This window comes from Garra rufa, unplaced genomic scaffold (assembly GCF_049309525.1).
Source record: "Garra rufa unplaced genomic scaffold, GarRuf1.0 hap1_unplaced_003, whole genome shotgun sequence".
In the NCBI taxonomy this organism is placed as follows: domain Eukaryota; kingdom Metazoa; phylum Chordata; class Actinopteri; order Cypriniformes; family Cyprinidae; genus Garra; species Garra rufa.
Window position 1 is genome coordinate 8,015,512 of NW_027394278.1, and position 12,007 is coordinate 8,027,518.

General features: G+C 38.3%; 9 non-coding genes and 4 pseudogenes across 9 annotated transcripts; all 13 read left to right on the plus strand.

Annotated features, from left to right (window-relative positions):
* The first annotated feature begins 345 nt into the window (after positions 1-345).
* LOC141310392 (5S ribosomal RNA) lies at positions 346-464 on the plus strand. The gene has a single exon (XR_012347936.1). It is a non-coding gene; the product is annotated as a 5S ribosomal RNA (ribosomal RNA).
* Positions 465-1,187: 723 nt separating this feature from the next.
* On the plus strand, positions 1,188-1,296 carry LOC141310482 (5S ribosomal RNA; annotated as a pseudogene).
* Positions 1,297-1,380: 84 nt separating this feature from the next.
* LOC141310118 (5S ribosomal RNA) lies at positions 1,381-1,499 on the plus strand. Its single transcript, XR_012347663.1, has one exon. It is a non-coding gene; the product is annotated as a 5S ribosomal RNA (ribosomal RNA).
* A 1,370-nt stretch (positions 1,500-2,869) lies between these two features.
* Positions 2,870-2,988, plus strand: LOC141310119 (5S ribosomal RNA). The gene has a single exon (XR_012347664.1). It is a non-coding gene; the product is annotated as a 5S ribosomal RNA (ribosomal RNA).
* A 723-nt stretch (positions 2,989-3,711) lies between these two features.
* On the plus strand, positions 3,712-3,820 carry LOC141310483 (5S ribosomal RNA; annotated as a pseudogene).
* Positions 3,821-3,904: 84 nt separating this feature from the next.
* Positions 3,905-4,023, plus strand: LOC141310120 (5S ribosomal RNA). The gene has a single exon (XR_012347665.1). It is a non-coding gene; the product is annotated as a 5S ribosomal RNA (ribosomal RNA).
* A 2,017-nt stretch (positions 4,024-6,040) lies between these two features.
* On the plus strand, positions 6,041-6,159 carry LOC141310121 (5S ribosomal RNA). Its single transcript, XR_012347667.1, has one exon. It is a non-coding gene; the product is annotated as a 5S ribosomal RNA (ribosomal RNA).
* A 1,368-nt stretch (positions 6,160-7,527) lies between these two features.
* On the plus strand, positions 7,528-7,646 carry LOC141310394 (5S ribosomal RNA). Its single transcript, XR_012347938.1, has one exon. It is a non-coding gene; the product is annotated as a 5S ribosomal RNA (ribosomal RNA).
* A 723-nt stretch (positions 7,647-8,369) lies between these two features.
* Positions 8,370-8,478, plus strand: LOC141310484 (5S ribosomal RNA; annotated as a pseudogene).
* Positions 8,479-8,562: 84 nt separating this feature from the next.
* Positions 8,563-8,681, plus strand: LOC141310122 (5S ribosomal RNA). The gene has a single exon (XR_012347668.1). It is a non-coding gene; the product is annotated as a 5S ribosomal RNA (ribosomal RNA).
* Positions 8,682-10,051: 1,370 nt separating this feature from the next.
* LOC141310124 (5S ribosomal RNA) lies at positions 10,052-10,170 on the plus strand. Its single transcript, XR_012347670.1, has one exon. It is a non-coding gene; the product is annotated as a 5S ribosomal RNA (ribosomal RNA).
* Positions 10,171-10,893: 723 nt separating this feature from the next.
* On the plus strand, positions 10,894-11,002 carry LOC141310485 (5S ribosomal RNA; annotated as a pseudogene).
* Positions 11,003-11,086: 84 nt separating this feature from the next.
* On the plus strand, positions 11,087-11,205 carry LOC141310125 (5S ribosomal RNA). Its single transcript, XR_012347671.1, has one exon. It is a non-coding gene; the product is annotated as a 5S ribosomal RNA (ribosomal RNA).
* The last annotated feature ends 802 nt before the right edge of the window (positions 11,206-12,007 follow it).

A 12,007-nucleotide genomic window follows, 5' to 3' on the forward strand; every position in this document is an offset into this window, starting at 1 on the left:
TATCAACACACTAGGATTCTTGGACTGTTTTTAGGGTATGGACAAATGAACTGTATTCTTTTAACAGCATTTACCTAGTTTTATCGTGTTGTTTTAAAGTCTTTTATGTTAACCTTGTATATAAACCAAATCTATTTAAACCAATCTTCTTTTATGTCTCATTCTTTTAACCACTACTCATCTCTCACAGTTAAATCTGACCCCATTTTAATCTTGTAACTCTGGATGGGAGACCGCCTGGGAATACCAGGTGCTGTAAGCTTTTGCCTTTTCTTCACTATTTATATAATATGCTGGCTTTTACGGAGGCTGATCTTTAAATAGCCCACTTTTTGGAGCGCCCTCGCTTACGGCCATACTGCGCTGAGACCGCCCGATCTCGTCTGATCTCGGAAGCAATGCAGCGTCGGGCCTGGTTAGTACTTGGATGGGAGACCGCCTGGGAATACCAGGTGCTGTAAGCTTTTGCCTTTTCTTCACTATTTATATAATATGCTGGCTTTTAGAAAGACTTGTTTTACCGCTCTATTTATTACAATCATTTAAATGTATTATAGAGTGTTAAGTGTTTTACATGTTTTTTAGGCCATTTTATTACTCTTAACATTTTAAGTGTGTGTGTGTCTTTAATAAATGGATGGTTGGCCTGCCATGTGACTAGACACATGACAGGAAGCAGGAAGTACAACTGTATAAGAGAGCAGCATGACAAAAAAAGTCACCAAACTGTTGGATTAAGGAGTTGCTAATTTTAGAGCTCACCTTTCCATTCACCACCTGCAAACTTTGGATTACACTTTCTGTGGATTGTATATACAATGGTGGACACTCACATTGGACTTATCAACACACTGGGATTCTTGGACTGTTTTTAGGGTATGGACAAATGAACTGTATTCTTTTAACAGCATTTACCTAGTTTTATCGTGTTGTTTTAAAGTCTTTTATGTGAACCTTGTATAAAAACCAAATCTATTTAAACCAATCTTCTTTTATGTCTCATTCTTTTAACCACTAGTCATCTCTCACAGTTAATTCTGACCCCATTTTAATGTTGTAACTCTGGATGGGAGACCGCCTGGGAATACCAGGTGCTGTAAACTTTTGCCTTTTCTTCACTATTTATATAATATGATGGCTTTTACGGAGGCTGATCTATAAATAACCCACTTTTTGGAGCAGTCCTCGCTTACGGCCATACTGCGCTGAGTGCGCCCGATCTCGGAAGCAAAGCAGCGTCGGGCCTGGTTAGTACTTGGATGGGAGACCCCCTGGGAATACCAGGTGCTGTAAGCTTTTGCCTTTTCTTCACTATTTATATAATAAGATGGCTTTTACGGAGGCTGATCTATAAATAGCCCACTTTTTGGAGCAGTACTCGCTTACGGCCATACTGCGCTGAGACCGCCCGATCTCGTCTGATCTCGGAAGCAAAGCAGCGTCGGGCCTGGTTAGTACTTGGATGGGAGACCGCCTGGGAATACCAGGTGCTGTAAGCTTTTGCCTTTTCTTCACTATTTATATAATATGCTGGCTTTTAGAAAGACGTGTTTTACCGCTCTATTTATTACAATCATTTAAATGTATTATAGAGTGTTAAGTGTTTTACATGTTTTTTAGGCCATTTTATTACTCTTAACATTTTAAGTGTGTGTGTGTGTCTTTAATAAATGGATGGTTGGCCTGCCATGTGACTAGACACATGACAGGAAGCAGGAAGTACAACTGTATAAGAGAGCAGCATGACAAAAAAAGTCACCAAACTGTTGGATTAAGGAGTTGCTAATTTTAGAGCTCACCTTTCCATTCACCACCTGCAAACTTTGGATTACACTTTCTGTGGATTGTATATACAATGGTGGACACTCACATTGGACTTATCAACACACTGGGATTCTTGGACTGTTTTTAGGGTATGGACAAATGAACTGTATTCTTTTAACAGCATTTACCTAGTTTTATCGTGTTGTTTTAAAGTCTTTTATGTGAACCTTGTATATAAACCAAATCTATTTAAACCAATCTTCTTTTATGTCTCATTCTTTTAACCACTAGTCATCTCTCACAGTTAAATCTGACCCCATTTTAATCTTGTAACTCTGGATGGGAGACCGCCTGGGAATACCAGGTGCTGTAAGCTTTTGCCTTTTCTTCACTATTTATATAATATGCTGGCTTTTAGAAAGACGTGTTTTACCGCTCTATTTATTACAATCATTTAAATGTATTATAGAGTGTTAAGTGTTTTACATGTTTTTTTAGGCCATTTTATTGCTCTTAACATTTTAAGTGTGTGTGTGTCTTAAATAAATGGATGGTTGGCCTGCCATGTGACTAGACACATGACAGGAAGCAGGAAGTACAACTGTATAAGAGAGCAGCATGACAAACAAAGGACAGTCACCAAACTGTTGGATTAAGGAGTTTGCTAATTTTAGAGCTCACCTTTCCATTCACCACCTGCAAACTTTGGATTACACTTTCTGTGGATTGTATATACAATGGTGGACACTCACATTGGACTTATCAACACACTAGGATTCTTGGACTGTTTTTAGGGTATGGACAAATGAACTGTATTCTTTTAACAGCATTTACCTAGTTTTATCGTGTTGTTTTAAAGTCTTTTATGTTAACCTTGTATATAAACCAAATCTATTTAAACCAATCTTCTTTTATGTCTCATTCTTTTAACCACTACTCATCTCTCACAGTTAAATCTGACCCCATTTTAATCTTGTAACTCTGGATGGGAGACCGCCTGGGAATACCAGGTGCTGTAAGCTTTTGCCTTTTCTTCACTATTTATATAATATGCTGGCTTTTACGGAGGCTGATCTTTAAATAGCCCACTTTTTGGAGCGCCCTCGCTTACGGCCATACTGCGCTGAGACCGCCCGATCTCGTCTGATCTCGGAAGCAAAGCAGCGTCGGGCCTGGTTAGTACTTGGATGGGAGACCGCCTGGGAATACCAGGTGCTGTAAGCTTTTGCCTTTTCTTCACTATTTATATAATATGCTGGCTTTTAGAAAGACTTGTTTTACCGCTCTATTTATTACAATCATTTAAATGTATTATAGAGTGTTAAGTGTTTTACATGTTTTTTAGGCCATTTTATTACTCTTAACATTTTAAGTGTGTGTGTGTCTTTAATAAATGGATGGTTGGCCTGCCATGTGACTAGACACATGACAGGAAGCAGGAAGTACAACTGTATAAGAGAGCAGCATGACAAAAAAAGTCACCAAACTGTTGGATTAAGGAGTTGCTAATTTTAGAGCTCACCTTTCCATTCACCACCTGCAAACTTTGGATTACACTTTCTGTGGATTGTATATACAATGGTGGACACTCACATTGGACTTATCAACACACTGGGATTCTTGGACTGTTTTTAGGGTATGGACAAATGAACTGTATTCTTTTAACAGCATTTACCTAGTTTTATCGTGTTGTTTTAAAGTCTTTTATGTGAACCTTGTATAAAAACCAAATCTATTTAAACCAATCTTCTTTTATGTCTCATTCTTTTAACCACTAGTCATCTCTCACAGTTAATTCTGACCCCATTTTAATGTTGTAACTCTGGATGGGAGACCGCCTGGGAATACCAGGTGCTGTAAACTTTTGCCTTTTCTTCACTATTTATATAATATGATGGCTTTTACGGAGGCTGATCTATAAATAACCCACTTTTTGGAGCAGTCCTCGCTTACGGCCATACTGCGCTGAGTGCGCCCGATCTCGGAAGCAAAGCAGCGTCGGGCCTGGTTAGTACTTGGATGGGAGACCCCCTGGGAATACCAGGTGCTGTAAGCTTTTGCCTTTTCTTCACTATTTATATAATAAGATGGCTTTTACGGAGGCTGATCTATAAATAGCCCACTTTTTGGAGCAGTACTCGCTTACGGCCATACTGCGCTGAGACCGCCCGATCTCGTCTGATCTCGGAAGCAAAGCAGCGTCGGGCCTGGTTAGTACTTGGATGGGAGACCGCCTGGGAATACCAGGTGCTGTAAGCTTTTGCCTTTTCTTCACTATTTATATAATATGCTGGCTTTTAGAAAGACGTGTTTTACCGCTCTATTTATTACAATCATTTAAATGTATTATAGAGTGTTAAGTGTTTTACATGTTTTTTAGGCCATTTTATTACTCTTAACATTTTAAGTGTGTGTGTGTGTCTTTAATAAATGGATGGTTGGCCTGCCATGTGACTAGACACATGACAGGAAGCAGGAAGTACAACTGTATAAGAGAGCAGCATGACAAAAAAAGTCACCAAACTGTTGGATTAAGGAGTTGCTAATTTTAGAGCTCACCTTTCCATTCACCACCTGCAAACTTTGGATTACACTTTCTGTGGATTGTATATACAATGGTGGACACTCACATTGGACTTATCAACACACTGGGATTCTTGGACTGTTTTTAGGGTATGGACAAATGAACTGTATTCTTTTAACAGCATTTACCTAGTTTTATCGTGTTGTTTTAAAGTCTTTTATGTGAACCTTGTATATAAACCAAATCTATTTAAACCAATCTTCTTTTATGTCTCATTCTTTTAACCACTAGTCATCTCTCACAGTTAAATCTGACCCCATTTTAATCTTGTAACTCTGGATGGGAGACCGCCTGGGAATACCAGGTGCTGTAAGCTTTTGCCTTTTCTTCACTATTTATATAATATGCTGGCTTTTAGAAAGACGTGTTTTACCGCTCTATTTATTACAATCATTTAAATGTATTATAGAGTGTTAAGTGTTTTACTTGTTTTTTTAGGCCATTTTATTGCTCTTAACATTTTAAGTGTGTGTGTGTCTTAAATAAATGGATGGTTGGCCTGCCATGTGACTAGACACATGACAGGAAGCAGGAAGTACAACTGTATAAGAGAGCAGCATGACAAACAAAGGACAGTCACCAAACTGTTGGATTAAGGAGTTTGCTAATTTTAGAGCTCACCTTTCCATTCACCACCTGCAAACTTTGGATTACACTTTCTGTGGATTGTATATACAATGGTGGACACTCACATTGGACTTATCAACACACTGGGATTCTTGGACTGTTTTTAGGGTATGGACAAATGAACTGTATTCTTTTAACAGCATTTACCTAGTTTTATCGTGTTGTTTTAAAGTCTTTTATGTGAACCTTGTATATAAACCAAATCTATTTAAACCAATCTTCTTTTATGTCTCATTCTTTTAACCACTAGTCATCTCTCACAGTTAAATCTGACCCCATTTTAATCTTGTAACTCTGGATGGGAGACCGCCTGGGAATACCAGGTGCTGTAAGCTTTTGCCTTTTCTTCACTATTTATATAATATGCTGGCTTTTAGAAAGACGTGTTTTACCGCTCTATTTATTACAATCATTTAAATGTATTATAGAGTGTTAAGTGTTTTACATGTTTTTTTAGGCCATTTTATTGCTCTTAACATTTTAAGTGTGTGTGTGTCTTAAATAAATGGATGGTTGGCCTGCCATGTGACTAGACACATGACAGGAAGCAGGAAGTACAACTGTATAAGAGAGCAGCATGACAAACAAAGGACAGTCACCAAACTGTTGGATTAAGGAGTTTGCTAATTTTAGAGCTCACCTTTCCATTCACCACCTGCAAACTTTGGATTACACTTTCTGTGGATTGTATATACAATGGTGGACACTCACATTGGACTTATCAACACACTAGGATTCTTGGACTGTTTTTAGGGTATGGACAAATGAACTGTATTCTTTTAACAGCATTTACCTAGTTTTATCGTGTTGTTTTAAAGTCTTTTATGTTAACCTTGTATATAAACCAAATCTATTTAAACCAATCTTCTTTTATGTCTCATTCTTTTAACCACTACTCATCTCTCACAGTTAAATCTGACCCCATTTTAATCTTGTAACTCTGGATGGGAGACCGCCTGGGAATACCAGGTGCTGTAAGCTTTTGCCTTTTCTTCACTATTTATATAATATGCTGGCTTTTACGGAGGCTGATCTTTAAATAGCCCACTTTTTGGAGCAGCCCTCGCTTACGGCCATACTGCGCTGAGACCGCCCGATCTCGTCTGATCTCGGAAGCAAAGCAGCGTCGGGCCTGGTTAGTACTTGGATGGGAGACCGCCTGGGAATACCAGGTGCTGTAAGCTTTTGCCTTTTCTTCACTATTTATATAATATGCTGGCTTTTAGAAAGACGTGTTTTACCGCTCTATTTATTACAATCATTTAAATGTATTATAGAGTGTTAAGTGTTTTACATGTTTTTTAGGCCATTTTATTACTCTTAACATTTTAAGTGTGTGTGTGTCTTTAATAAATGGATGGTTGGCCTGCCATGTGACTAGACACATGACAGGAAGCAGGAAGTACAACTGTATAAGAGAGCAGCATGACAAAAAAAGTCACCAAACTGTTGGATTAAGGAGTTGCTAATTTTAGAGCTCACCTTTCCATTCACCACCTGCAAACTTTGGATTACACTTTCTGTGGATTGTATATACAATGGTGGACACTCACATTGGACTTATCAACACACTGGGATTCTTGGACTGTTTTTAGGGTATGGACAAATGAACTGTATTCTTTTAACAGCATTTACCTAGTTTTATCGTGTTGTTTTAAAGTCTTTTATGTGAACCTTGTATATAAACCAAATCTATTTAAACCAATCTTCTTTTATGTCTCATTCTTTTAACCACTAGTCATCTCTCACAGTTAAATCTGACCCCATTTTAATCTTGTAACTCTGGAAGGGAGACCGCCTGGGAATACCAGGTGCTGTAAGCTTTTGCCTTTTCTTCACTATTTATATAATATGCTGGCTTTTAGAAAGACGTGTTTTACCGCTCTATTTATTACAATCATTTAAATGTATTATAGAGTGTTAAGTGTTTTACATGTTTTTTTAGGCCATTTTATTGCTCTTAACATTTTAAGTGTGTGTGTGTCTTAAATAAATGGATGGTTGGCCTGCCATGTGACTAGACACATGACAGGAAGCAGGAAGTACAACTGTATAAGAGAGCAGCATGACAAACAAAGGACAGTCACCAAACTGTTGGATTAAGGAGTTTGCTAATTTTAGAGCTCACCTTTCCATTCACCACCTGCAAACTTTGGATTACACTTTCTGTGGATTGTATATACAATGGTGGACACTCACATTGGACTTATCAACACACTAGGATTCTTGGACTGTTTTTAGGGTATGGACAAATGAACTGTATTCTTTTAACAGCATTTACCTAGTTTTATCGTGTTGTTTTAAAGTCTTTTATGTTAACCTTGTATATAAACCAAATCTATTTAAACCAATCTTCTTTTATGTCTCATTCTTTTAACCACTACTCATCTCTCACAGTTAAATCTGACCCCATTTTAATCTTGTAACTCTGGATGGGAGACCGCCTGGGAATACCAGGTGCTGTAAGCTTTTGCCTTTTCTTCACTATTTATATAATATGCTGGCTTTTACGGAGGCTGATCTTTAAATAGCCCACTTTTTGGAGCGCCCTCGCTTACGGCCATACTGCGCTGAGACCGCCCGATCTCGTCTGATCTCGGAAGCAATGCAGCGTCGGGCCTGGTTAGTACTTGGATGGGAGACCGCCTGGGAATACCAGGTGCTGTAAGCTTTTGCCTTTTCTTCACTATTTATATAATATGCTGGCTTTTAGAAAGACTTGTTTTACCGCTCTATTTATTACAATCATTTAAATGTATTATAGAGTGTTAAGTGTTTTACATGTTTTTTAGGCCATTTTATTACTCTTAACATTTTAAGTGTGTGTGTGTCTTTAATAAATGGATGGTTGGCCTGCCATGTGACTAGACACATGACAGGAAGCAGGAAGTACAACTGTATAAGAGAGCAGCATGACAAAAAAAGTCACCAAACTGTTGGATTAAGGAGTTGCTAATTTTAGAGCTCACCTTTCCATTCACCACCTGCAAACTTTGGATTACACTTTCTGTGGATTGTATATACAATGGTGGACACTCACATTGGACTTATCAACACACTGGGATTCTTGGACTGTTTTTAGGGTATGGACAAATGAACTGTATTCTTTTAACAGCATTTACCTAGTTTTATCGTGTTGTTTTAAAGTCTTTTATGTGAACCTTGTATAAAAACCAAATCTATTTAAACCAATCTTCTTTTATGTCTCATTCTTTTAACCACTAGTCATCTCTCACAGTTAATTCTGACCCCATTTTAATGTTGTAACTCTGGATGGGAGACCGCCTGGGAATACCAGGTGCTGTAAACTTTTGCCTTTTCTTCACTATTTATATAATATGATGGCTTTTACGGAGGCTGATCTATAAATAACCCACTTTTTGGAGCAGTCCTCGCTTACGGCCATACTGCGCTGAGTGCGCCCGATCTCGGAAGCAAAGCAGCGTCGGGCCTGGTTAGTACTTGGATGGGAGACCCCCTGGGAATACCAGGTGCTGTAAGCTTTTGCCTTTTCTTCACTATTTATATAATAAGATGGCTTTTACGGAGGCTGATCTATAAATAGCCCACTTTTTGGAGCAGTACTCGCTTACGGCCATACTGCGCTGAGACCGCCCGATCTCGTCTGATCTCGGAAGCAAAGCAGCGTCGGGCCTGGTTAGTACTTGGATGGGAGACCGCCTGGGAATACCAGGTGCTGTAAGCTTTTGCCTTTTCTTCACTATTTATATAATATGCTGGCTTTTAGAAAGACGTGTTTTACCGCTCTATTTATTACAATCATTTAAATGTATTATAGAGTGTTAAGTGTTTTACATGTTTTTTAGGCCATTTTATTACTCTTAACATTTTAAGTGTGTGTGTGTGTCTTTAATAAATGGATGGTTGGCCTGCCATGTGACTAGACACATGACAGGAAGCAGGAAGTACAACTGTATAAGAGAGCAGCATGACAAAAAAAGTCACCAAACTGTTGGATTAAGGAGTTGCTAATTTTAGAGCTCACCTTTCCATTCACCACCTGCAAACTTTGGATTACACTTTCTGTGGATTGTATATACAATGGTGGACACTCACATTGGACTTATCAACACACTGGGATTCTTGGACTGTTTTTAGGGTATGGACAAATGAACTGTATTCTTTTAACAGCATTTACCTAGTTTTATCGTGTTGTTTTAAAGTCTTTTATGTGAACCTTGTATATAAACCAAATCTATTTAAACCAATCTTCTTTTATGTCTCATTCTTTTAACCACTAGTCATCTCTCACAGTTAAATCTGACCCCATTTTAATCTTGTAACTCTGGATGGGAGACCGCCTGGGAATACCAGGTGCTGTAAGCTTTTGCCTTTTCTTCACTATTTATATAATATGCTGGCTTTTAGAAAGACGTGTTTTACCGCTCTATTTATTACAATCATTTAAATGTATTATAGAGTGTTAAGTGTTTTACATGTTTTTTTAGGCCATTTTATTGCTCTTAACATTTTAAGTGTGTGTGTGTCTTAAATAAATGGATGGTTGGCCTGCCATGTGACTAGACACATGACAGGAAGCAGGAAGTACAACTGTATAAGAGAGCAGCATGACAAACAAAGGACAGTCACCAAACTGTTGGATTAAGGAGTTTGCTAATTTTAGAGCTCACCTTTCCATTCACCACCTGCAAACTTTGGATTACACTTTCTGTGGATTGTATATACAATGGTGGACACTCACATTGGACTTATCAACACACTAGGATTCTTGGACTGTTTTTAGGGTATGGACAAATGAACTGTATTCTTTTAACAGCATTTACCTAGTTTTATCGTGTTGTTTTAAAGTCTTTTATGTTAACCTTGTATATAAACCAAATCTATTTAAACCAATCTTCTTTTATGTCTCATTCTTTTAACCACTACTCATCTCTCACAGTTAAATCTGACCCCATTTTAATCTTGTAACTCTGGATGGGAGACCGCCTGGGAATACCAGGTGCTGTAAGCTTTTGCCTTTTCTTCACTATTTATATAATATGCTGGCTTTTACGGAGGCTGATCTTTAAATAGCCCACTTTTTGGAGCGCCCTCGCTTACGGCCATACTGCGCTGAGACCGCCCGATCTCGTCTGATCTCGGAAGCAAAGCAGCGTCGGGCCTGGTTAGTACTTGGATGGGAGACCGCCTGGGAATACCAGGTGCTGTAAGCTTTTGCCTTTTCTTCACTATTTATATAATATGCTGGCTTTTAGAAAGACTTGTTTTACCGCTCTATTTATTACAATCATTTAAATGTATTATAGAGTGTTAAGTGTTTTACATGTTTTTTAGGCCATTTTATTACTCTTAACATTTTAAGTGTGTGTGTGTCTTTAATAAATGGATGGTTGGCCTGCCATGTGACTAGACACATGACAGGAAGCAGGAAGTACAACTGTATAAGAGAGCAGCATGACAAAAAAAGTCACCAAACTGTTGGATTAAGGAGTTGCTAATTTTAGAGCTCACCTTTCCATTCACCACCTGCAAACTTTGGATTACACTTTCTGTGGATTGTATATACAATGGTGGACACTCACATTGGACTTATCAACACACTGGGATTCTTGGACTGTTTTTAGGGTATGGACAAATGAACTGTATTCTTTTAACAGCATTTACCTAGTTTTATCGTGTTGTTTTAAAGTCTTTTATGTGAACCTTGTATAAAAACCAAATCTATTTAAACCAATCTTCTTTTATGTCTCATTCTTTTAACCACTAGTCATCTCTCACAGTTAATTCTGACCCCATTTTAATGTTGTAACTCTGGATGGGAGACCGCCTGGGAATACCAGGTGCTGTAAACTTTTGCCTTTTCTTCACTATTTATATAATATGATGGCTTTTACGGAGGCTGATCTATAAATAACCCACTTTTTGGAGCAGTCCTCGCTTACGGCCATACTGCGCTGAGTGCGCCCGATCTCGGAAGCAAAGCAGCGTCGGGCCTGGTTAGTACTTGGATGGGAGACCCCCTGGGAATACCAGGTGCTGTAAGCTTTTGCCTTTTCTTCACTATTTATATAATAAGATGGCTTTTACGGAGGCTGATCTATAAATAGCCCACTTTTTGGAGCAGTACTCGCTTACGGCCATACTGCGCTGAGACCGCCCGATCTCGTCTGATCTCGGAAGCAAAGCAGCGTCGGGCCTGGTTAGTACTTGGATGGGAGACCGCCTGGGAATACCAGGTGCTGTAAGCTTTTGCCTTTTCTTCACTATTTATATAATATGCTGGCTTTTAGAAAGACGTGTTTTACCGCTCTATTTATTACAATCATTTAAATGTATTATAGAGTGTTAAGTGTTTTACATGTTTTTTAGGCCATTTTATTACTCTTAACATTTTAAGTGTGTGTGTGTGTCTTTAATAAATGGATGGTTGGCCTGCCATGTGACTAGACACATGACAGGAAGCAGGAAGTACAACTGTATAAGAGAGCAGCATGACAAAAAAAGTCACCAAACTGTTGGATTAAGGAGTTGCTAATTTTAGAGCTCACCTTTCCATTCACCACCTGCAAACTTTGGATTACACTTTCTGTGGATTGTATATACAATGGTGGACACTCACATTGGACTTATCAACACACTGGGATTCTTGGACTGTTTTTAGGGTATGGACAAATGAACTGTATTCTTTTAACAGCATTTACCTAGTTTTATCGTGTTGTTTTAAAGTCTTTTATGTGAACCTTGTATATAAACCAAATCTATTTAAACCAATCTTCTTTTATGTCTCATTCTTTTAACCACTAGTCATCTCTCACAGTTAAATCTGACCCCATTTTAATCTTGTAACTCTGGATGGGAGACCGCCTGGGAATACCAGGTGCTGTAAGCTTTTGCCTTTTCTTCACTATTTATATAATATGCTGGCTTTTAGAAAGACGTGTTTTACCGCTCTATTTATTACAATCATTTAAATGTATTATAGAGTGTTAAGTGTTTTACTTGTTTTTTTAGGCCATTTTATTGCTCTTAACATTTTAAGTGTGTGTGTGT